The sequence below is a fragment of the Corvus moneduloides genome, chromosome 19, assembly GCF_009650955.1.
Source record: "Corvus moneduloides isolate bCorMon1 chromosome 19, bCorMon1.pri, whole genome shotgun sequence".
Taxonomy (NCBI): domain Eukaryota; kingdom Metazoa; phylum Chordata; class Aves; order Passeriformes; family Corvidae; genus Corvus; species Corvus moneduloides.
In genome coordinates this window covers 10,415,803-10,440,085 of record NC_045494.1, presented here as the reverse complement: position 1 = coordinate 10,440,085, position 24,283 = coordinate 10,415,803, and the positions used below count along the sequence as shown (strand labels likewise).

The following is a 24,283-nucleotide window of genomic DNA, read 5'->3' as shown; positions in this document are numbered from 1 at the left end:
ACGCCTTTGAAATGGGCCTTACTGTCTCTATTAACTTCAAGCAGCAGGTTTGCTACAGAGCCCAGACTGCTTGACCCCTGAAACAGACAAATGGGTCTGCACAAACCTGAGTTTCTGAACTTTGGGCTAAAATGACAGCTTCAAGGGGGGATATGTGGTAGGCGATTCGGGAAGGCTGTACTTTCCGAGTACCTCAGCCAACGGGGAAAGGAAGAGAGCAGCATGCGGCCGGGAGTTTAGGATAAAAGGAGGCTGCATCCTCCAACACCTTGAGAGAGAAAAGCCTGCAGGCATGTGCCCCAGTGGACTCTCTCCCTTTATTGGAATAAAGTCACAGGACTCCTCTGTCTCCTCTATGGACACTGGCTTTTCATGGCATGATTTTTCCGCACAGGAGTGTCCTTAACAGCTGGCCAAAAGGAGAGATGCCTTGCTACGTAATAAGATAAGGAGGTGACTGCGTCCTTGGACGAGTTAGCTCAGACCTTGCAAGGGAGCCTACAGGCTGAGCTCCCAGTTCAGCAAAGGGTGGAGGCTGGGTTGAATGCCGAAAAGAGACAGAAAACCTGCAGAAACAGTTCAGCAAGTCTCTGGGAAAAGAATTACAATTGCAGATTGCCTGTCTGAAGGGGGAGGTGAAGAGCAAGCGGGGGGTCTTCAGCCTCCAGAAGGAGATGGACTTGCCTAAGTGTGATGTCACTTCACTCCCTGGAGGAGGACTGAGAAAAGCCAACAACTTCCCCTCTCCCCCACACCCCAAGCTCTGCCCGGCTGTAAAGAGAATTCTTTTAATCAGGACTCAGAGTCCGTGGTAATTATACTTCACTCTGCAACAAAATTGGTTAAGTTACAAGGGAAAAATAGCAATCGTCTCAAAGAAAATGAAATGGAGAATGTTTAATAATTTCACTAATGGGGGGGAATGGAATAAAGTTTTCCAAGGGGGAAGCACATGGTAAAGAGCCCTGGTCTCTTGCTCAGAGCAACTTGTTGTGTGAGAAGTTTGCACTCGTTAGAGCAGAAGAATCCACCTCTCCCCATTCCAAAATGTGCTAGAATTACCAGGAAGTGTGGGACGCAGTGGGCTTCCAACCAATGCATGAGAAATAGCTGGCGCCCTGTGGCTTTCTCCCATGTCATTGTTACTTATTGCAAAATTTAAGGATTGAGACCAAGAAGACAAACTCTTGGTGCTGCCCTCAAAAAGTGAGTTGGGGGAGGGGTGGTGAATTCATTTGTCCGGTACAGCCATCAGCCTCGCTGCACTGTAGTTCCCTTGATTTCCCCATATACATTAGTCACCTGGCAGTCCTGTGATGTCCATATGGATTCTTAAGTAGGAGCTTTCGCTGTGTTTGGAAGCTTCACAACTTCATCTGTGAGTTCCCCATGATTTTTGGACACCTGTATTTGACAACTGAGAAGGAAAAAAAATCTGCCATGTCACTACTAACCCGATGATAAGGGTCTGAAATCAGCTTAATTATGGGAAGAGTGCTTAAGCTGAGAAAAGACAGAGGAATAGCTGCAGGGATGAACTTGTGATAAATATGATCCCAGATGGCACCTCAGGCTGCAGCAAGCACGTGGTGACTGGATGAAAGATCCAGTGGAAAGCTGGGGAGATAAGCAACAGAATTAGCACTCTAAACTTTGTAAGATTAGAATTCACTGCATTCAAGGAACTGCTGGTTAGCACACACTTTGCAGCAGCTGTGAAAGAGAAGAGACTGCTAAGGAGATGTGCTTTATAAACAAAATCATATCGAATTTGGGGGGCTATTTTAATCCTTCATTGAATTCTACATTACATGTACTGTCATAGATCAATTCTCAAACAGCTTTATTTTCAGCTATGTCCACAGCTGTATTTGAACCAGGTAAGTCAACACTGCTTTTCTTTCACACCCTAATTAGTGATTTCTACAGGCACTCACTGGCAGTGAGTACTAGAACTCAAAATAACATCTGCCCATACTGTGTGGAGTAGTTGTAGTCTCCTATGGGTGTTAGATGAGTTGCGTGAGCAGTCTGGTCGCCCCCTCTTATTTGCAGTTGGTATTTCTGTCCTGAAAGGACAGCTGCTGAGAAATGAGGAGACGCTTGGTGAAGGGCCTGAAGCAGGAAACTTGAGGAACCCAAATTCCCTGAACAGCATGAGCATGGAGAAATTTTAACACAGGACTTCAGTGCTGGACATGGGAAGAGCTAGAAGGAATTCAGCTTCACAGTTTTCACCTCTCCTGAGTGCAGTCTGTTCGTTATGAGTCTGCTGTTCAACCAGGGCTATGGTCAGTATATGTTCCTCAGAACTGAATGATTCATCTTCCTCAAAGGATTTGTGAATAGTAGCTGAACATACAGAGAAATTTGGCAGGAGGTCCCTATTCCTACATGAAGAATTATTTTGTGGAGGTTGCATTATTAATCAGATGTTAAATGCTCTCCACATTACTGTATTGCACTAGACAAGAATTCAAAATATCCATACCAGTCCTCTGGTAATGGGCAGCTCTTCTTCCTAATCCTAATTGGAAAATATGAAAAGAAAATATGAGTATTGGCTAATATGAAAATATTAGCCTTATGAGATATTCCACCATCCCCATAACTCATTTAGTGAGCTCAGGGGTGATCTCTGGGTTTGGCTTCCAATCTGGGGCCCAAAATGTGCCAGAGCACTCTTGGAAGGGGCTCCTACAGCACAGGAAGTCATCGGATGCTGCATATTGCACTGGATCACAGGCATGGTTTTTCTAACCACTTCACTGTGATATTCCTTGAGATATTTTAATGACTGAAATGCAAATGACCAGGAGAAAAATGTCTTCGGATCTAGAGGATCTGAAGAAGTCTAAATGATTAGTGTAGATCAAGTGTGGATGTGGCACTTGGGGACAAGGTTTAGGGGTGGACTTGGCAGTCCTGGGGTGACAGCTGGACTAGTCTTTTCCAGCCTTAAGAATTCTGTGTTTCTATGATACTGTGATTGCACCCTTTCCTATAACTGGACCAGTTAGTCTTCTGGACTACCAGTAAATCTCTTTATCCCACACCATCAGCATTACACACCCTGCTACCTCTAACGCCCTGGTATAGAAGATGCTGTGTTGTTAGGTGTTTCTGGGACTGTGAATGTGAAAATACACTTATTTTGATGGCACGGCACTGCAAGGCTGAGGTTTTATGAGAATGAATAGCAGCAGGAATTGTATGCCAAGGTTTGTGTGATTGGCACAAGAATTGCATGCTGGTTTGTGGGGAACTGGAGGTAGGAAGGGGATATGGGAACCCCTGGAACTTCAGATTTGACAGAGGGAACTTGTTATTTATGCAGACAATAAAAGGTGCAAGTATGCATCAATTTCAAGTAAGAAATGCAAGGCTGCCAAAAGTGAGAAAGCGAAGTTTCTTGAGAAATCACTTTTAAAATTAAATACGCACAAACACACATATTATCTGTGCATGCACAAGCATATATTTCATTTTGATGTGATAGTGCATCCCCCCTTGCTCCTCAGGTCTGCTCTACAATCTCAGGAATTCCCATAAAGCCTTGATGTTTGTGGAATGAGTGTCCCTTGACTCTACCAAGAGCCGTCGCATGGCTGTGTCTGTGTCAGCAGGAACTCCTGACAGGTGAAGGATGGGAGAGGGAATAACCAGTGACTTGCTGAAAGCCCTGGAACTTTCCCTACCTAAATCATAGCCAAGTAGAATGGTACCATTGGTGCTGGAGTTTTGGTAACAGCAGTAATTACCCACCTGCATTGTGGCAAGGATTGAAATTTATGGATGACTAAAACGTCTTGCAACCCTATAGACAGCAAGCCTTAGTGAGGCACTTGGAGCTCTCCTGGACTGCAGCAGGCTGCAACCAGCATCTCCCTCGGAGTGGGATGCCTCTCAAAACTCATGAACTCTCAAGCCTGTGAAAAATGGAGGACTGATTTTCAAAAAATTCACCAAAAGCTGATGATGGGTTCCAGAGCAATATCCTCCACTCCCTGTGGTTCAGCTCTTGCCCACTGAGAAATTCCAAGACATTTGAAGTGAGTATTTCACTGAATGCAGAGGGAACTTTTAAAAGGCATTACCCTTGAACATTTATACACACAGCTTTGTGTCTGTGTGTGAGCATGTGTGAATTCATCTAAGCACTCCACAGCAAGTATAGTTTTAATGTTGCCATCTGGGATCTATAATTAAGTCACTGTTGCAATTATAGTAAATCCTTTTGAATCACTTTATGAATGCCAAATTAGTCAATGATTAAGTCCTGCTAAAACCCTTTAGACACAAACTGTTGACCGGGTCTGGTATTACGATTGGATCCAGCTGCACCTGGATCCATCAGGAGTTTCGAAGTCAAGGGGCCCTCTGTGAACCTCATAACTCCACAGCAGGATCTTTCTTATGCTTTTTACCCTTTCATCCTTTGTATCCCCAGATGTTGTGCAAATCATTCAAAGGAATTCTTAGTTGATTTTTCTTGATCTTTGTAATAAGTAATAGAGTGGACCTTGCCATCAAACTTTGTTGTGCTTTTGGAAATTTATATTGAACCCTTTTTCGCTAATGCCTTTGATGGTGATACTTTAAGCAACCTTAACAGCTCATTTGCAGCATTTGATTCCTCAAAAGTCAGCTCAGGAATCTATTCAAGAGCTCCATATCAAAGTAGAGTCTCCCATTACTTGGGGCCAGGCTCCCAACTCACTGTTTCAAATCATTTCAGCTATTGAGAGCATCCTATACAAAAAACTCGGCTGTAACAGATTTTTACTTCCTGCTTTTTAGAAAATACTGAAAATATTTTTTAGAGAATACTGAAAAGTGACTCCTAATATTATTTGCTAGTTTTTGACATACTTTCCCTGTTCCTCTCAATGCATATGTTCCTAAAGCATCATAGGCGTTGTCATCACCATTACATGACTGAAAAGTTGTGGCATAAACATACCAAGGAAACTGCCATGGGTCAAGGAGCAAATCACTGAGAAAGGCAGCAATAGAACCATGCAAGTTCTCTAAGTGCCTTGAGTAGTCTAGATTCTCTCCTTAACACTCTTGAGAAATTATTTATAGATGTATTCACGTAGTCAGTAAGATATAAAAATGTTCTAATTATATCATTTAAATCAAGTGGCAATTATGCCCTTAGTTTGACAGACAATGCTTGGCCAAAAAAGGTTTGCCAGAAATGTTTTGACCGAAGAGAGGGGGACCATCTGCAGCATCTGCAGACGAGACACTATAAAATCTCCCAGAGACAAGTCTAGCCTGTCTCTGCAGAAGGCTTCCAGGTAAGTGCACGTGTTTCGTGAGCTTGAAGAAAGAGAACAATGTCCTTGCAATATCCTGTTTCATTTCTTCTGTCTCTAACAACCCTTTCCGTGGGGGAGTGCCCATGTGAACAAAAATTTTCAATGAAATTTTGATGCATGTCTTTATATTCAATCTACAATATTCTATGGAATTCTGGTCAGAAAAAAGAAATGACTGCCATTCCTATTTTACAGGGTTGGCCATATTCCAGGATACAAGCTGTTCTCCAAAGGTAATACACTGAATAATGCATTCCTTATCTACATTCTAGGACAGGACTTTTAAAGAGCTGCAAAAATTCTTTTCATAAATCCTCTTATATTTCAGCGAAATTTGCTTAGGCTAGATAGTTGAAAATAAGGAGGATCTAAAAAGTGAAGTAATTTTTAATTTTTAATACGAAATGTAATATTTTAAGCAAGAAAGTACTCTCTTGAAGACTCATTGATCATAATTAAGGACCAGAACAGAGAGTGATTTCTCTATGACTGTAGATTCTTTTATGTGAAAAACTCAAATCTGGTTAGAATTCAAGGTGAGTTACCAAAGTGTACTCAATATTCAGAAGATGTTCTATTTACTGTTACAAGATCTACATGTTGTAGTTGTCTAAGTCTTACTCTTGGGTCAGACTAGGGTACTTCTAATTTCAAAGTAGATTTAATTGGTTTCTTCTTAAGAGCTCATCTTGGAGACTAACTAGGAATTTATTACCTAAAGAGCAAGGAGCTTTCTCATGGGTATAGATTGTATTATTCTTCTGGATGACCCATAACTTTTTTTTCTCCCCAAGACACCTCTGCTCACGAGCTTTCATTGGAGTGCAGACATGGCCTCTGGAGATGCTGAGATGGCTGTTTTTGGGGAGGCGGCTCCTTACCTCCGAAAGTCGGAAAAGGAGAGAATTGCCGCCCAGAACAAACCTTTTGATGCCAAGTCATCTGTCTTTGTGGCTCATCCCAAAGAATCCTTTGTGAAAGGGACAATCACAAGCAGGGAATCGGGCAAAGTCACTGTCAAGACTGAAGCAGGCGAGGTGAGTCAAAAACAAGACTGAAGGACAACATTTGATCCCTACTGTGAGCTTTTAGGTGATACATGTGGATCTGTTATTTCCTTGACAGACCCTGACTGTGAAGGAAGATCAAGTCTTTGCCATGAACCCTCCCAAGTACGATAAAATCGAGGACATGGCCATGATGACCCACCTCCACGAACCCGCTGTGCTGTACAACCTCAAAGAGCGTTACGCAGCCTGGATGATCTACGTAAGTGGCAGCAGCAGCTTCCTTTGGGCAGCGGCAGGAAGTGCTGGGCCAGGCTCAGGGGAAGCCAACGTGCTGTGTCCCTTCCTTGCAGACCTACTCGGGTCTCTTCTGCGTCACCGTCAACCCCTACAAGTGGCTGCCGGTGTACAACCCGGAGGTGGTGTTGGCCTACCGAGGCAAGAAGCGCCAGGAGGCCCCTCCACACATCTTCTCCATCTCTGACAACGCCTATCAGTCAATGCTGACTGGTGAGTGCTTGATTTCCTTTGAGCTGCTCTTGAAATTGTCTGTCTGTAGAGGGAAATGTAGGGTATTCTCTGGAAATATGGTGCCACACGTAAACAAAATTGCGTGCGTGAAATTAATGGAAGATTAATGCACTTAACTCTTAATGGTCTGTGTGAGCTGAGTGTCTGTGCTCCCATTAGAAACACTAAAGGCCTGGACATAATCTAGAGGGAATAAGTTCACTGGAAAGAAACCACCTATTTTGTTGTGTAGACCTTATGCCTATAATGGAATCTTACATATATGGATAGATTCACGTATCTTAATCATTAATTAGTTTTAGAGATAGATAGAGAGTACAGGATACAGTTAAATGACACATACCCTATAAACAATGTGCATAATGTCAAATGAAATATTTAAGCATCAGTGCTAACAAATGAAACAGAGATCTCTACCTTAAACAGGTACATAAACCTCACTTGAGGCACTTATTATGCAAATGGCTTTCATTATGTAGATGATGGCCATGTGATCTAAATTGCATGCAGCCTTTAACGATCTCTGGAAGTCTTACACCAGTCTGTAGCTGCAACTATAAATCAATTGCACTGTATAGTGAAAAGTGAATTTCATAAAACAACATCAAGGAAGAAATAAAGCTTTTAACATTTAAATTGAGCAACTTCAAAAAATTCCTTTCTGCTTTTTCCTCTTCCTTTTACCTCTTTTTTCTCTTCCTTATATAGGCACTGAAATAAAAGGTGTGCAGGATTTTAGAACTTCTTCTCCTTTTCTTTTCTTAGACACTGGTAAATGCAGTCAGAGTAGAAAAATAGAAAATGAATGTTGTCAACGTATAATCTCAAGAATGCATAATTTCTGTATATATAGGGATTAAAAAAATAGAGGTGGAAAAGGGTGAGGGATGTTGCTCAGATGTTTCTATAATTATTGATTCCTCCAGATTTCCAGGAGATTATTCAAGAAACTTTTAGCTTCAGAAGAATTTACATACAAAAAAATTACAACCTCAGTATTTTTTATTACCTGTACTTGCCTATTAAGAGAGAAATAAGTAGCTTGATGAAAAGACAATGTCAGGAAAGGCATAAGACTACTGAAGTTTCTCTGAAGTGATTCCTTCATGGAACCAGTTGCTAATAGCTGAAGTACTGCTGGGACCATCAAAAGTACCCACTAGAATTCCCTGGGCACTTTTTGCTGTTTTCTGTTCCTGGATCCTCTGAAAGCTTCAGTTCTTCTTTTTCTCCTAGTACTCGAATTCTTTGTTACTCATAAGCAGTAGGAAAAGGTTTCTTATCTCTGTTCTTTTTCTCCTAGTTCTTGAATTCTTTGTTATTCATAAGCACTAGGAAAAGGTTTCTTATCTCTGTCTTTTCACAGATCGGGAGAACCAGTCCATCCTGATCACGTACGTATAGCCCCTGCGCGGGTCCCTGCGGGGCTGCCCGGTGCCAGGGGACCTCCTGCCTGACCACACACCCTCTGCTTCTCTCTTGGCTCTGACAGCGGAGAATCCGGTGCCGGGAAGACTGTGAACACAAAGCGTGTCATCCAGTACTTTGCAACAATTGCAGCCAGTGGGGACAAGAAGAAGGAGGAACATGCATCAGGCAAAATGCAGGTAAATTAGTAGACACATGTTGGGGTCAATGCTTTCCTTTGTTCCTGACATGATTTTTGGCAAAGGATAACTAGCAATAATTGTCTCTCTGCAGGGAACGCTTGAGGATCAAATCATCAGCGCCAACCCACTGCTGGAGGCCTTTGGAAACGCCAAGACCGTGAGGAACGACAACTCCTCACGCTTTGTAAGTCATTACTTGGGACAACTGTCAACACCAATTTGAATATCCCTGCTGTCTGGATTAGTAAAAGAGGTCTTGATTTACTTTCCTGCTGCTTTCAGGGTAAATTCATCAGAATCCACTTTGGTGCCACAGGCAAGCTGGCTTCTGCTGATATTGAAACTTGTAAGACACCCTTCTGGCCTGATCCCCCTTCCCTCCAGCCTTCCCCACTTCTTGTGCTTGACTCTGTCCAACCATCCTTGCCAGATCTGCTGGAGAAGTCCAGAGTCACTTTCCAGCTCAAGGCAGAAAGAAGCTACCACATCTTCTATCAGATCATGTCCAACAAGAAGCCAGAGCTAATTGGTAGGAAGGAGCACTAACTTTTTTTGAAGGAAGATCACTGAGCAATAGTTCATTGTGTTATCTGAAAACTAAAGTAAGCTTGTTTTTCTCCTTCTGTTGCTTTCAGACATGCTCCTCATTACCACCAACCCTTATGATTTCCACTTTGTGAGTCAAGGTGAGATCACTGTCCCCAGCATTGATGATCAGGAGGAGCTGATGGCCACAGATGTGAGTAACTTTACCAAATGATCATCTGGTGGATTTGAGCCCTGGTATATATACATTTATGTTTCTGTTGCCAGAGTGCCATTGACATCCTGGGCTTCACTCCAGATGAGAAAACAGCCATCTACAAGCTGACAGGGGCTGTCATGCACTATGGGAACCTGAAGTTCAAGCAGAAGCAGCGTGAGGAGCAGGCAGAGCCTGATGGCACAGAAGGTACCAGCAGAGTCAGCAAACTTTCCAAAAGAGGTCTTTATTACATAAGGACTCAGGCAGATTTCAGGCTTTAAATGTATAAACTAAGAGTAGTTGTTCCATGACTAGATAACAGTTGAGGCATTTATCTCATTTAATGATACCTGTGTTTTTCCTTTGTGATTACTTCATAGATAAGAGCTCCAGTGTACACTGACAGGAAGCCAGGAAACTTGCATGTCAATTGCTATAATATTGCTGATCATACTTAAGTTGAAATACACCTTGCAACCTCTGCTGTAGTATGGAGTAGTGAATGGTTCAGCCCTAACAGGACAGATGGCTGAGCTGCTCTTCACCCTCACCTGTTGGAGGGAATTCTGACGTGAAATGTGTACTTCATTAACCTCTGTCACAGCAGGAAGGACAGTCCACACCTCCATCTTTCTGAGTGATAAATCCTCCTGCTATATGACTAGAAAGTGTGACGTTCCATACTGAAGCCTGAAAAAGGATAAAGGCAATGAGCTCTCTTGAAGAACGTTTGCAGAAACCGATGTTCAGAAAGAGTTATGTACTCTGAGTCCTGAACACAAGAGAGAAATTAGCTTTGTGGCTTTGACAGATACTGTTGTGCAACCCTGTGGAGAACACTTTAGGGACAGTCTGTCAAGTACCAAATTTTAGGAATTTTTGAATATCTACTTTTCTGTCTTTTCTGGCGTTTAGTTGCTGACAAGGCTGCCTACCTGATGGGTCTGAACTCAGCAGACCTGCTCAAGGCCCTCTGCTACCCCCGAGTCAAGGTGGGGAATGAATACGTGACCAAGGGCCAGACTGTGCAGCAGGTAGAAAAAATATGGTAATGTGGAGCATGCTGTGGTGGTTCCCATTGATTCTCCTCTGCTGTGTATAGTAACCTCCAAAGCTTTCTCTATGCTTTAGGTGAACAATTCAGTGGGTGCCCTGGCAAAGGCTGTCTATGAGAAGATGTTCCTGTGGATGGTTGTTCGCATCAACCAGCAGCTGGATACGAAGCAGCCCAGGCAGTACTTCATTGGTGTCCTGGACATTGCTGGCTTTGAGATCTTTGATGTAAGGAGCACAGTTTTCCTAGCACTTTTGTAGAACAACAATTAAGAATTTTGAGATGTGTTTAATAGAAGTGTGTATCTCCCTACACTTAGTTGTAGGGCTTTTGGAATCATGTTTCTAATCCTGACAAAATGATAGAATAGAAAACTAATCTTCTATTTGCTCTAAATTAGAAACCTCTCTTTTCTAAGTACAAAGCCTATCCTAGAGAGATAGTAAAGGAAAACTACACAGGAAGGGGACTTGTATTTAAAGTATAAGCCATGGTGAATTAGGATTGCACAAGAAAACACCTTGGTATTATCACTGACCTGTGAAAGCGTTCTATGTCTTTTTATGCAGTTCAACAGCTTTGAGCAGCTGTGCATCAACTTCACCAATGAGAAACTGCAACAGTTCTTCAACCACCACATGTTCGTGCTGGAGCAGGAGGAGTACAAGAAGGAGGGAATTGAATGGACATTCATTGACTTTGGCATGGACCTGGCTGCCTGCATTGAGCTCATTGAGAAGGTATCCTTCCTGTTCATGTCTATTATATATTAGGTCTTCCATACTTGCCAAGAGAAACAATTAAGAAGCATGTGAGAAAATTTTGGTTTCTTCAAATACATACCCTGTGAAAGTGGCAAGAGGGTAGAAGTGTTTTTGAAGGTCATATTCAGATATCAGAACTTTTGGTGAGAGAATTCATTGCCAGATTACAAAATGAAGTGAAAAATGTGGTCATGTTTTCTAAGTACTTATCAGTAAACAGTCCTTATCAGTTAACAGGTTTTATGGAGAGGACAGTATTTTATATCGTGATATCTACAATAATTTCATCAGCAAAGACATTTCCATAATTTTGGAATGAAACAGCAACACTGAAAAAAGTTGAGCTTTAGTTGATTTTCTCTGACTTAAAGTCAGTATGGGAACAGCTTCCTTTTCTGACTCCAGCAACTTTCCTGCCAAGAGGTGTGTCCGTTCTAATCTGTTTCTCCCTCTCGTCTGTGATAATCTCTCCCAGCCCATGGGCATCTTCTCCATCCTGGAAGAGGAGTGCATGTTCCCCAAGGCAACTGACACCTCTTTCAAGAACAAGCTCTATGACCAGCACCTGGGCAAGTCCAGCAACTTCCAGAAGCCCAAGCCTGCCAAAGGCAAGGCTGAAGCCCACTTCTCCCTGGTGCACTATGCTGGCACAGTGGACTACAACATCTCTGGCTGGCTGGAGAAGAACAAGGACCCTCTGAATGAAACTGTCATTGGGCTGTACCAGAAATCATCTGTGAAGACCCTGGCTTTACTCTTTGCCAACTATGGTGGAGCAGATGCAGGTCAGTTTTGTGGAAATTGTATTTTCAATGTGGGACAGTTGTCACAGAATTAAAGCCATAAACACTAAACATTTAAAGTTGTTTCATGCTAATTCTAAAACTTTTTGTTTTTCTTGATGCAATTCACAGAGGCTGGTGGTGGCAAGAAGGGAGGCAAGAAGAAGGGTTCTTCCTTCCAGACCGTCTCAGCTCTTTTCCGGGTACAGTACTGCATCTGTTATTTCTGAAATTTGATGACAAGGGGTCAGCTAATATTAAATTTGAAAGAGCTATTTTAAGTGACAGTAAAGGGAGTAAATTTCTTTGGAAGTTCCACATCAGGTTTTCCAGGGTCAATTTTAACATTGCAAATACGTCCAAAAACGAGCATTCAGTCTTCAAAATCATGGAAATCGAATAATTTATGGTAGTTTTCTTTCCTATTTTTTTTATTAGCAGATATCATTCAGATCTTCATATTTTTATATATTTGGGTCATACTAGAATGGTAATATTAATATTCCTGCATTTCTGTTGAGGAGTTGAAAATAATTTCCAAGGAGATAGTTAGCTCATTGGACTAAATCTCCATTTTTAAAAACTTAAGTAGATTGACTTCTGAAGGCAGAATATGAAAAATCTAAGTCATTTGCTCTTTGTGAACGACTGAAGTTATATATAAGTTTTCACTGAGCCAATAGCAGCATAGGATTTCAGTCTAAAAATGTGTCTTCAGTGTCTTCAAATAGAAGAAATTTTTGGGTTTTGTGGCTTTATCTAAGTGCTCCAAAACACAGCTTGAGAAGTTCTAAAATCATTACCTAGGCTTGGTGCATAAAACACTGGATACAGGAAACTCACACTGCTAATTGGTTCCTCTAGGAGAATCTGAACAAGCTGATGACCAATCTGCGGAGCACTCACCCCCATTTTGTGCGCTGTATCATCCCCAATGAGACTAAAACACCTGGTAAGATGCTCAAGCAGAAAGATCCTTGCTCTGATACATCCATTCCCCTCTGCACTGCAACCTGTGCCATTCATTTGTGCTCTGCACTGCCAGGTGCCATGGAGCACGAGCTGGTGCTGCATCAGCTGCGCTGTAACGGCGTGCTGGAAGGGATCAGGATTTGCAGGAAAGGGTTCCCCAGCAGAGTCCTCTATGCTGACTTCAAACAGAGGTGAGAGCTATGAAATGAAGACGTAAGTCAGGTCTCCTCACCAACTGCTGTCCATCACACAACTGAGCTTTGCCAGGGTCTTTGAGTACGGAGGAATGAAATACCAGCTTCCTCTGCCTGATTCTGCTGCAAACATTGCTCTTGGTTTCAGTAAACAGAATAATTTCATGACTTGACATTGTCTTCATTCCTATTTCCTCTAATTCCACAGATACAAGGTGCTTAATGCCAGCGCCATTCCCTGAGGGACAGTTCATCGATAGCAAGAAGGCTTCTGAGAAGCTCCTTGGCTCAATCGATGTGGACCACACCCAGTACAAATTTGGACACACCAAGGTACAAACTTCTCCATTCACTGAGTCCCTGGGCTTTGCTCTACCTGACAATGATATGCTGCAACATTCCCTCTCCCAAGGTGTTCTTCAAAGCTGGGCTGCTGGGACTCTTGGAGGAGATGAGGGATGAGAAGCTGGCACAGCTCATCACCCGCACCCAGGCCAGGTGCAGGGGCTTCCTGATGAGAGTGGAGTACCAGAGAATGGTGGAGAGGAGGTAGACTTCTCTTCAAATTAGGTTCACTGTACTTGGCTTATTACTGTGTCATCATGGTATAAATACTGAATATTAATTTGACTTATCTTTCAGGGAGTCCATCTTCTGCATCCAGTACAACATCCGTGCATTCATGAATGTCAAACACTGGCCATGGATGAAGCTGTTCTTCAAGATTAAGCCCTTGCTGAAGAGTGCAGAGTCTGAGAAGGAGATGGCCAACATGAAACAAGAGTTTGAGAAAACCAAGGAAGAGCTTGCAAAGTCTGAGGCAAAGCGGAAGGAGCTGGAGGAGAAAATGGTGAAACTTGTGCAGGAGAAAAATGACCTGCAGCTCCAAGTACAGGCTGTGAGTTTATCACCTTTAATTTATCACTCAGAAAATGAGTTTATACATTCAGACTGTCCTTTATGAACAGAAGATCAGACTAGAGAAGAACAAAAGTCATACATTTAGGGAATTATCCATCATATGTGTGTGAAGGTGAGGAAACAAATTCTGGCAGTGATGTGGTGAGCACTCTGACAGCCATTGCAAAGAAACAGGGAGTTTCAAGTGCAAGTCAGTGCTCTTGCCTTGAGAAGAAGGAGGCAGATGTAGGTCCTCAACAGGATGTAGAACAATGAATTAATTTTGCAGCATAAATGCAAACTACATTTGAAAGTGGTACTTGTGAATGCAGATCCAGGAAAAGCCATCCACTCTTTGCTTGTTAACTAGCAGTTAAGATTCTTCTGATGCTGAAGTTGAAGGTCAAGTTCAGCTGCTACTCAGTGATAAAGAGGCAGACCAGAGAAACTTCAAAACATTAGAAGCCATAAAATTTGTCTCCCTACCAGGAAGCAGATAGCTTGGCTGATGCTGAGGAAAGATGTGACCAGCTCATCAAAACCAAAATCCAGCTGGAAGCCAAAGTCAAGGAGGTGACTGAAAGGGCTGAGGATGAAGAGGAAATTAATGCTGAGCTGACAGCCAAGAAGAGGAAACTGGAGGATGAATGTTCAGAGCTGAAGAAAGATATTGATGACCTTGAGCTAACACTGGCCAAGGTGGAGAAGGAAAAACATGCCACCGAAAACAAGGTATGAGGCAGAACCTGTCACTCACACTCCAGAAAAGACCTGTCTTCTTATAAAGTTTTAAGCACCATTTTCTATCTGTGCTTGCTCCTTTCTTCTCAAAGGTGAAAAACCTGACTGAGGAGATGGCAGCCCTGGATGAGACTATTGTGAAGCTGACAAAAGAGAAGAAAGCCCTCCAAGAGGCCCATCAGCAAACCCTGGATGACCTGCAGGTAGAGGAGGACAAAGTCAATACACTGACCAAGGCCAAGACCAAGCTGGAGCAGCAAGTGGACGATGTAAGCACACAGATGTAGAGCAGGACCAGCAAAGGTATGGAGTCTGACCTGGCTGGGAGAGCACTGATGGTCTTGTTGTGTTTAGCTGGAAGGGTCCCTGGAGCAAGAGAAGAAGCTGCGCGTGGACCTGGAGAGAGCTAAGAGGAAACTGGAAGGAGACCTGAAGCTGGCCCAGGACAGCATCATGGATTTGGAGAATGATAAGCAGCAGCTGGACGAGAAACTGAAGAAGTAAGTGTGGCTGTGGGACACCTGAGTGCTGGGCTGGAGCACTTGTGTTTTTTCTTTGAGCTCTAACATGGTTCACTTTGCCCAAAGGAAAGACTTTGAAATCAGCCAGATCCAGAGCAACATTGAGGATGAACAAGCCCTGGGTGTTCAACTTCAGAAGAAGATCAAGGAGCTGCAGGCAAGTCTCTGTTCCTTCCCTTCCCTTGCTCAGGCTCAGCTCAGGCAGGAGGAGGGCACGGGTGTGAAGGGTCCCTGCTGTTCTCCAGGCCCGTATTGAGGAGCTGGAGGAGGAGATTGAGGCAGAGCGAACCTCTCGCGCTAAAGCAGAGAAGCATCGGGCTGACCTGTCAAGGGAGCTGGAGGAGATCAGCGAGCGCCTGGAAGAAGCAGGAGGGGCGACAGCAGCTCAGATTGAGATGAACAAGAAGCGCGAGGCAGAATTCCAGAAGATGCGCCGTGACCTGGAAGAGGCCACGCTGCAGCACGAAGCCACGGCTGCCGCCCTGCGCAAGAAGCACGCGGACAGCACCACTGAGCTGGGGGAGCAGATCGACAACCTGCAACGCGTGAAGCAGAAGCTGGAGAAGGAGAAGAGTGAGCTGAAGATGGAGATTGATGACTTGGCCAGCAACATGGAGTCTGTCTCCAAGGCCAAGGTACACAAATTTCTTATAGGCTCATTGACCCAGAGGAATACAACACAACTTCTTGCACCTGGCCTTCTCTAGAGGGTGAACGGTTCACTCATCACTTTCCATATGCTGAAACACAGGCAAATCTGGAGAAGATGTGCCGCACACTGGAAGATCAGCTGAGTGAGATTAAGACCAAGGAAGAAGAGCATCAGCGCATGATCAATGACCTCAATCTTCAAAGATCTCGTCTGCAGACTGAGTCAGGTACCACACCCCTATGCCCCTCTGGAATGGAATAACCTGTAACCAATGATAATGAGAAAAAGATTGATGTTTTACTCAAATTGATCTATTCTCTGTAAGCTGATATACTGTGCTTAAAATAAACATTGATTTAGTGTTGATTTTAAATGGTACTCTGTCGGTAAACTTCCTTAGGTGAATATTCCCGCCAGGTGGAAGAAAAAGATGGTTTGATATCTCAGTTATCCAGAAGCAAACAGGCATTCACTCAACAGATTGAGGAACTAAAGAGACATTTAGAGGAAGAAATAAAGGTAAAAGTACTTCCTGTAGGGCATTGATTTTGGATTGGGAATCTGTTTTCTTTAAGGATATTTCCAACTCTCACATAAAATCAGAATATTAGCTGTATTATTTTAATTTTTGAGCTATCAAGAAAGGTGAGAAATTTTTCCTTCTCCCTCTCTGGTGTGGTAAATTGAGAAAGACATCCCCTCCAATGTGGATACTTAGACAGGGAAAAACAATTTTAGGTCTGTAATCAGATTTATGATGATATATAAAAAAGGATTGAGATATATTTAAAAAGGAGCTGCACATCTTAGTCTACTTTTTCACAGTGGCAGCTGAAGCTTTAGAATGTATTTAAAAGGGTTCAATGATTCACAGCTGTATAGGTGTCATTTAGAATTTACCCACCATCTCTCCTGAGAAGGCATTCAAGATTCTCAAAACGTGGAATCAATATGCCATTTTTTCTCGGTCTGACTTTAAATGTCATAATCAAAGATTTTTCAACAACTTTCATCAAGCTATCATTTTACTGTCTCATGGGAAATTCATTGTCCCAACACAACCGTCTCCCAAGGCCAAGAACGCCCTGGCCCACGCCCTGCAGTCCGCTCGCCACGACTGTGACTTGCTCCGGGAACAATATGAGGAGGAGCAGGAGGCCAAGGGGGAGCTGCAGCGCGCCCTGTCCAAGGCCAACAGCGAAGTGGCCCAGTGGAGAACCAAATACGAGACGGACGCGATTCAGCGCACGGAGGAGCTCGAGGAGGCCAAGTACGTGGTGATAGGCAGTGAAGAAGAAAAGGCTGAAAATTCAAAGGCGACATTGCAAGAGAAACATCACAATATTATGAGGAATAAGTAATGGTTTTGATTTGGGGAAGAGCAATAGAAAATGTGAAACTTTATCCTAAAAAGTATTTAGTGGTATAATGAAGGCAAAGCCTAAGGACAGCATAAACGTAGCCCTTAGCACTGTGTGACTGCAAACTGCAAAATGATTAGGCACACTATAGTAAAAAGCACAGTGGATCCTCAGTACTAAATGTGAGCTGACCTTATGTCTCACAGAAAGAAGCTGGCACAACGCCTGCAGGATGCAGAGGAACAAGTTGAGGCTGTCAATGCCAAATGTGCCTCCCTGGAAAAGACAAAGCAGAGGCTGCAGAATGAAGTGGAGGACCTGATGATTGACGTGGAGAAATCCAATGCTGCCTGCGCTGCTCTGGATAAGAAGCAGAAGAACTTTGACAAGGTCTTTTGGCCTCCAGCACCAGGACTCCTGGTCAGAGCATTCCCCCATGACTGCCACATCCCTACTCACACCCCGTTTCTCTTCAGATCCTGGCAGAATGGAAGCAGAAGTATGAGGAAACGCAGGCTGAGCTGGAGGCCTCGCAGAAGGAGTCGCGCTCTCTGAGCACGGAGCTGTTCAAGATGAAGAATGCCTATGAGGAGTCCTTGGACCACCTGGAAACAATGAAGCGGGAGAACAAGAACCTGCAGCGTAAGTCCCTGGCCCTCTGCTCCTCACTGGGCTTTCTCACTATCAGCCATTACCACCATTGTTCATGGGTCTGTGCCTGCAGGTCTGCAAAGATGCCTGTCACCTTGGTGGGACAGGGCCCTTGCCATTCTGCTCTGTGCCTGACCATGCCAATGATCCTTGTTTCCACAGAGGAGATTTCCGACCTCACGGAGCAGATTGCTGAGGGAGGAAAGGCAATTCATGAGCTGGAGAAAGTCAAGAAGCAGATTGAGCAGGAGAAATCTGAAATCCAGGCTGCTCTGGAGGAGGCTGAAGTATGTGGCCATAATCAGTGGTGTCTGCAGTAAATAAATGAGGAAATAGGCCTCAAAAGGCCCTATGTGTTCCCCTGTGTTCTGGCTGGGGAGTGCAGACAGCTGAGATCTCTGGAAATATTCTGTCACTCCCTAGAATGCAAGGAGAGGGTTTATCAATGTTATCAATGTTTGTGTCCACTTGCCCAGGCCTCCCTGGAACATGAGGAGGGGAAGATCCTGCGCCTGCAGCTTGAGCTCAACCAAGTGAAGTCTGAGATTGACAGGAAGATAGCAGAGAAAGATGAGGAGATTGAACAGCTGAAGAGAAACCACCTCAGAATTGTGGAGTCCTTGCAGAGCAGCTTGGATGCTGAGATCAGGAGCAGGAATGAAGCCCTGAGGCTGAAGAAGAAGATGGAGGGAGACCTGAATGAAATGGAGATCCAGCTGAGCCATGCCAACCGTGTGGCTGCAGAGGCACAGAAGAACCTGAGAAACACCCAGGCAGTGCTCAAGGTCTGTTCAGCAAAGCTGCAGAAAGAGAAATGAGATCCCTGGCATTTTTGCCATGGAAGTGAACACTGACGCCTGGTAATTTCTCTTGTCTCTCTTTTTAGGACACTCAGATCCATCTGGATGATGCTATGAGAACAAAGGATGACCTGAAGGAGCAGGTGGCCATGGTGGAGCGCAGGGCAAACCTGCTGCAGGCTGAAATTGAGGAGCTGCGGGCAGCCCTGGAGCAGACGGAGCGGTCGAGGAAAGTGGCTGAGCAGGAGCTTCTGGATGCCACTGAACGTGTGCAGCTCCTCCATACACAGGTCAGGGCAGGGAGCAAACAGCCAAGTTGACAGTGACACCGGGCTGTAACCTACCAGAGCACCAGCAGTACTAGAATGGCCTCTCTACTGCTGTCCGCAAGGAAAGGCGTGCTTTGCATCCATCCCCCAAGGCCACACCTGACATTTTGTACACAACCATTGTAACAATACTTCCACAATAAGAGTAGGAAGCTGGAAGGGGAAAGACTTTGCTCAGGCAGAAGGTTTATCACGGCAGGTTGTAGAATCCAACTCTTGCCGTGTCCTTCCCATTGCACAGAACACCAGCTTGATCAACACCAAGAAGAAGCTGGAAACAGACATTGCCCAGATCCAGAGTGAAATGGAGGATACCATCCAGGAAGCCCGCAATGCTGAGGAGAAGGCCAAGAAGGCCATCACAGATGTGAGTTGGACATTCCTGGCATTGCTGATGGTGAATGTCCTGTCCCCCAAATATCTGCAGCCCCAAAATGGCTTTGCCCCTTTGCTCTGATCAGGCGGCCATGATGGCAGAAGAGCTGAAGAAGGAGCAGGACACCAGTGCCCACCTGGAGAGGATGAAGAAGAACCTGGACCAGACGGTGAAGGACCTGCAGCTTCGTCTGGATGAGGCCGAGCAGCTGGCACTGAAGGGAGGGAAGAAGCAGATCCAGAAGCTGGAGGCCAGGGTGTGTAGGGCTGGGGTTGTGGGTGAGTGAGGCTGTCCTTGGAGAGACATTGCCAGGGAAGCTGCAGGGATGGGCTTGTCCTTGCAGGTGCGGGAGCTGGAAGGGGAGGTTGATGCTGAGCAGAAGCGCAGCGCTGAAGCCGTGAAGGGTGTGCGCAAGTACGAGCGGAGGGTGAAGGAACTGACCTACCAGGTAAGGCAGGAGGTCTCCTGCTCTGACAGGGTTTGCTCACAGCAAGCCACATTTTGCACACACCATCGCCAAGGGCAATTGTTAATCCTGTGTGATGTAGCACCAAGAATTGACTCTCTTTCCTCTTTGCCAACCACTTTAGTCTGAGGAAGACAGGAAGAATATTCTCAGGCTGCAGGATCTGGTGGACAAGCTGCAAATGAAAGTGAAATCCTACAAGAGACAATCTGAGGAGGCTGTAAGTATCCCTCTGAGTGCTTGGCAAGAACCACTTTCTCAGAGGGTAGTCTGGCCATTGAAGAGACAAATATAAGAAAGCTGGAAGATGCCAGTCATCAATAATGGAGTTCTTCAAATTCTCTGAAAGGGTCATAAAACAGACTTGCCAAAGAGTCACCAAGAAGACTAAAGAGGAGGGCAAATGCACATAGCATTTTTTGCATTAGAGCAACAAAGCAACCTGTAAGGGTCTTATGACTGATATCAGTACTACAGTGTCTTAAGAAATTTTGAAAATAACTTACTTTTAGAGTTTTGATAGCAGACAGGGAAGGTGTTGGAAGTCCCCTCCCAAACCACTTTGCATTATGATTCTGTAATTGTACAGGGAGCCTTTGCCTGTGTCTAGGCATGCAGCAGTCAGGGATGCCCCGAGGGAAGTCCTGCAGCCCCTGAATTTATGATTGTCTGAGCATGGGTTCTTCACTGTGGAAACAGCCCAGCACAGAGTAGGGCTTCTGGCTTCAGTTAAGGCGATTTATGAGGAGACCTCTTGGAATTGTTGTCTCTCATAAATTCGTAACCTCACCTCAGGTTCTGTAGATGTAGTTCATCCAGTTTGATTCCACAGCTATAAAAATCAGATTTCCAGCTGCCCATTTTGCTTCCTTCCTACATACCAGAGCAGAATTATGTTCATATCCCATTATGCTCCTTCTACAATGGATCTTCTCTAAAGGCAAGGAAGAGGAGCTCTGTGTGAGGCTGAGGTGTGTGCAGTGGTAGAAATGGGATGGAGATTTGTGCCTTCCCCCTAGGGAAGAGCTGCAGCCCAACAAAGCCAAGGTGCAAGAGGTGTGAAACCCCTACCCTGGGCTCCACACCACTGACTCCCTCTCCCCACACAGGAGGAGCTGTCCAATATCAACCTGTCCAAGTTCCGCAAGATCCAGCACGAGCTGGAGGAAGCCGAGGAGCGGGCTGACATTGCAGAGTCACAGGTCAACAAGCTCCGAGCAAAGAGCCGGGAGTTCCACAGGAGGATAGAAGAGGAAGAGTGAGGATGTCATTTGGCAGCAAAGTGACCTGAGGGCTGCACAAAATGTGAACCTCTTGGTCACTTTCCTTCTGCCATGAGTCTTTGTCCCCCCCCCCAGTGTCTAGTGAATAAATACTGTAGATCCCTCTGCATACACCCCATGACCAGTGCTTTCTTTGGGTTTTGTTTTCCTTGGACAATTGCATTGCAGAAGAAGTTTCCTTACTTTTCCTGTCTGGGAGAAGGGAGAAGCTGGTGTCAGAGCTGGATTGAGGATCTGCAAACTTAGAGGCCGGCCATTTCTGTGGAGACTCCTGAAAATCCAGCCTGTGCTCTCTCCTGTCTCCAGCAGCTCCTTGTCCAGCTTGTGCCTTTGAGTCCTCCTACTGCTTCTCCCAGTGTCCTTTCAGCACAGCTTCTTTCCCGTGGGAGAGGCAAGAGAGGGTGATCCTTTTCCTTTTTCCTTTCCCTACTCTCGTTTGTGATGCTGGCCCTCACAAACCCTAAACAGCAATCTCTGAGTAAGTCATCAGAAGCTGCAGTGCACTGCACTGTGAAGGACGGGCAGTTCCTTGACAGAGACAATTTGAGTCACAGAGAGCATGGTTACAACACACCAACAGTGTCCCTACATTGTGCCATCTCCCTCACCCTAGATTTCCTCAGCTGCTGCCACCAGCTGCTGCCAGTTTCTCTTGAATGGGCAAAAAGCTGAGCCTGCCTGGGGGCTTGTGCTGGAAAGACTCTCAGGACTCTCCCTTAGCACCCAGCTCTCACACACCACATGGTTCCAACACACCTCTTCACCACATCGACAGAGAGAACACTCAGCTTTGGAGGATTTTCCCAGAAACCTCAAAGGGCATGGGGCTCTGTGTATACACTCAGTCAGAAAGGTTAGTGGTAGCTGATGGCTATGAAGTTAATTTGGAAATCCTTACTGCAGTATCAGCTCATGAAATTGCCCCCACTGTTGTATCTCTCTCCCTTTCAGAAGCTGTCACCCCACCTCCATGTTGCAGAAGTCCTGGAGAGTTTCTCTGATGACTTGTCGAAAAGCACTGTCTCAAAGGACACCCTTGGCAAATGACCGGCAAGTCAGTGAAGAAGCAACTCTCGCGCTGTGGGTGACTGCATCTACTATAGCCTTCTTTAGAGGCTTTTGTAAAGTCAGCTGTTTCTTCCTCCAGTTTCCTGCCTGTTTCACTTGCACACACACCCTCTGGCATCTCTCTCACTCTCGTGGGTATGGCTGAGAATAAAGCAGGCAGCCCCAAGCCCTGAGCTCAGAGACAGGTTCACACCGTCAGGCAGGACCTGCCCTAAGCACAGCTGGGCACTGCTGATGGCACTGAGGGCTGGCCCTGCACCCCCAGCAAACTCACAGCTCCCTCTGCCCTCACCTCCTGCGCTCCAAGGCCACACCAAATTGCCCCTCAGCCTTCACAAGAGCCATTGCTAGAGGAGGGGACAAGGCTGCAGGGAGCTTTGGAGGAGGCCCCTACCAGGAGGATCAGCCCCATCACATGTCTCCTTTCATCCTCAATGTCAAAAGCCCAAAATAGCCCCGCTCTCCCAAGACTCCTGTGCGGGGTCGTGCCTGTTTGTGGGGATGATTTGCTTCCACTAATAGCGCCTGAAGACATTCCTGGGCGGGTAGGCTGCCTTCTATGTCGCAGTGCAACGTGCTGCCCTGGAGGAGCTGGACACTTGTGCTGTGTGCCAAGACAGCAGCTGCTATTCTTACCCCTGAGAGACTTGCTGCAGCACAGCTCCATTGCCAGCTCAAAGGTTAAACATCAGAATGGGGCCTGAGCGTTCTCTCCCTGCTCAGAGCCTGAATCCAGAGTGTTCCCCTTTGGACCCGTGCAATGGCCCTGTGCCAGCCCAGCGCCATGGCCGTTCCCTGCTGGGATGTGCTGTCCCATGGGCAACACAGCAGCTGCCCAGGTACTTGCAGCAGTCAGCCAGGGCTCCTTGGCGTGGATGGGGCATCCCCCCTCTCTTTTTAACCAATAAATGGAAAAGACACGCTGGGCTGCAGCTCTGAAAGTGCGGCATTTTACAGCTGCTGTCCTGGACTCCCTGTCTGAGTGAGGATGAAGGCAGAGGCAGGGCTTGCTCCGAGGTCCAGCAGCACTGCAGGGGCCATCCACGTCCCTTTGCTCAAGCTGGGCTTTCACAGCACTCATTTAGGGATGGCTGTAGGGCCATACACCAGAGGTCCCTCCAGAGCCCCGGGAGTATCAGGGCTGCAGGAGAAGCCCTGGCCAGGCTGATGGCTCTGACATGATGGTTATGGAGGCCCAGCCCTGCCTGCACCTTGACTGCCCTGGCCCTCTGGAGAGCTCAGGAAAGCCACCTCCCAGCTGGGTATGGTCACCATGGGCGATCAGGCAGAGGACACCGAGCCCAGAGACATCAGCTGGGATGGTGACTGTGCCTTTCCCCTCAGGCCTTGGCTCTAATGGCACAGGTCCCATCAGCTTTCTCCTCAGCTTGGGCCTTGTCACCTGACACTGACGGACAGACAAGTTCCTTCAGGGATCCTCGGCAGGAAGCCGACAGCGCTATTCCAAGTGAGGGGAGCAGGGGGTGCCAGTCCTACAAAGCAACATTGGCAAGTAGAGATCCTGCTCCTCATATTCTTTGTCTTCTTCTTCTGCCCTGAGGTTTCCTTCTGCAGAGGGGACATATTCCCCTGGGACATGTCAGCAGGACCCACTTCCCAGGAGATAAGGCTGCTGTGAGAGGTAGGGTCAGTCTCTAGCACACATTGAAAACCCAGGCCATCTCTCCCTTAGTTGGTAGAGCAGCGTGATAGGAGAAGATCTGTAGGGCAGAACAGAAAGTGCTGAGGCCCTGGCACCTAGACTGAAATGGGTTTTCAGGGCAAAAGTGGGAGTCCCGAGAGCTGAACGCCAGTCTGAGGTGAGAGCACATTCATACCTAGGCCCCTAGATCATACCTGTAAAGCAAATCAAACTGTGGGGCAACAGGGATTTGCTTCAATTGCATTTTCCTGTTTGACACTAAATATTAATGAGGACATGCTCAAAGACTCCCCATGCAGTCACTGCTGATTGCACCATGGCAGAGTGTGTAGAAAGCAGGTGAGGAAGGGCATGGCAGACACCCACCCCCAAAGATGCTGTTTCTGCACTAAAGGGGACAGTTCCATCTGGGAGTCTCTGCAGCTGAGGCTGCAGGCACAGAAGCCCTCCAGCTCCAGAGCCCTACAGTCACCTCCTTCCTGTTGC

The 24,283-nt window shown here is 45.8% G+C and overlaps 1 pseudogene; it reads left to right on the top strand.

Moving 5' to 3' along the window:
* Window positions 1-6,157: 6,157 nt before the first annotated feature.
* LOC116453328 lies at window positions 6,158-21,179 on the top strand (annotated as a pseudogene).
* The last annotated feature ends 3,104 nt before the right edge of the window (window positions 21,180-24,283 follow it).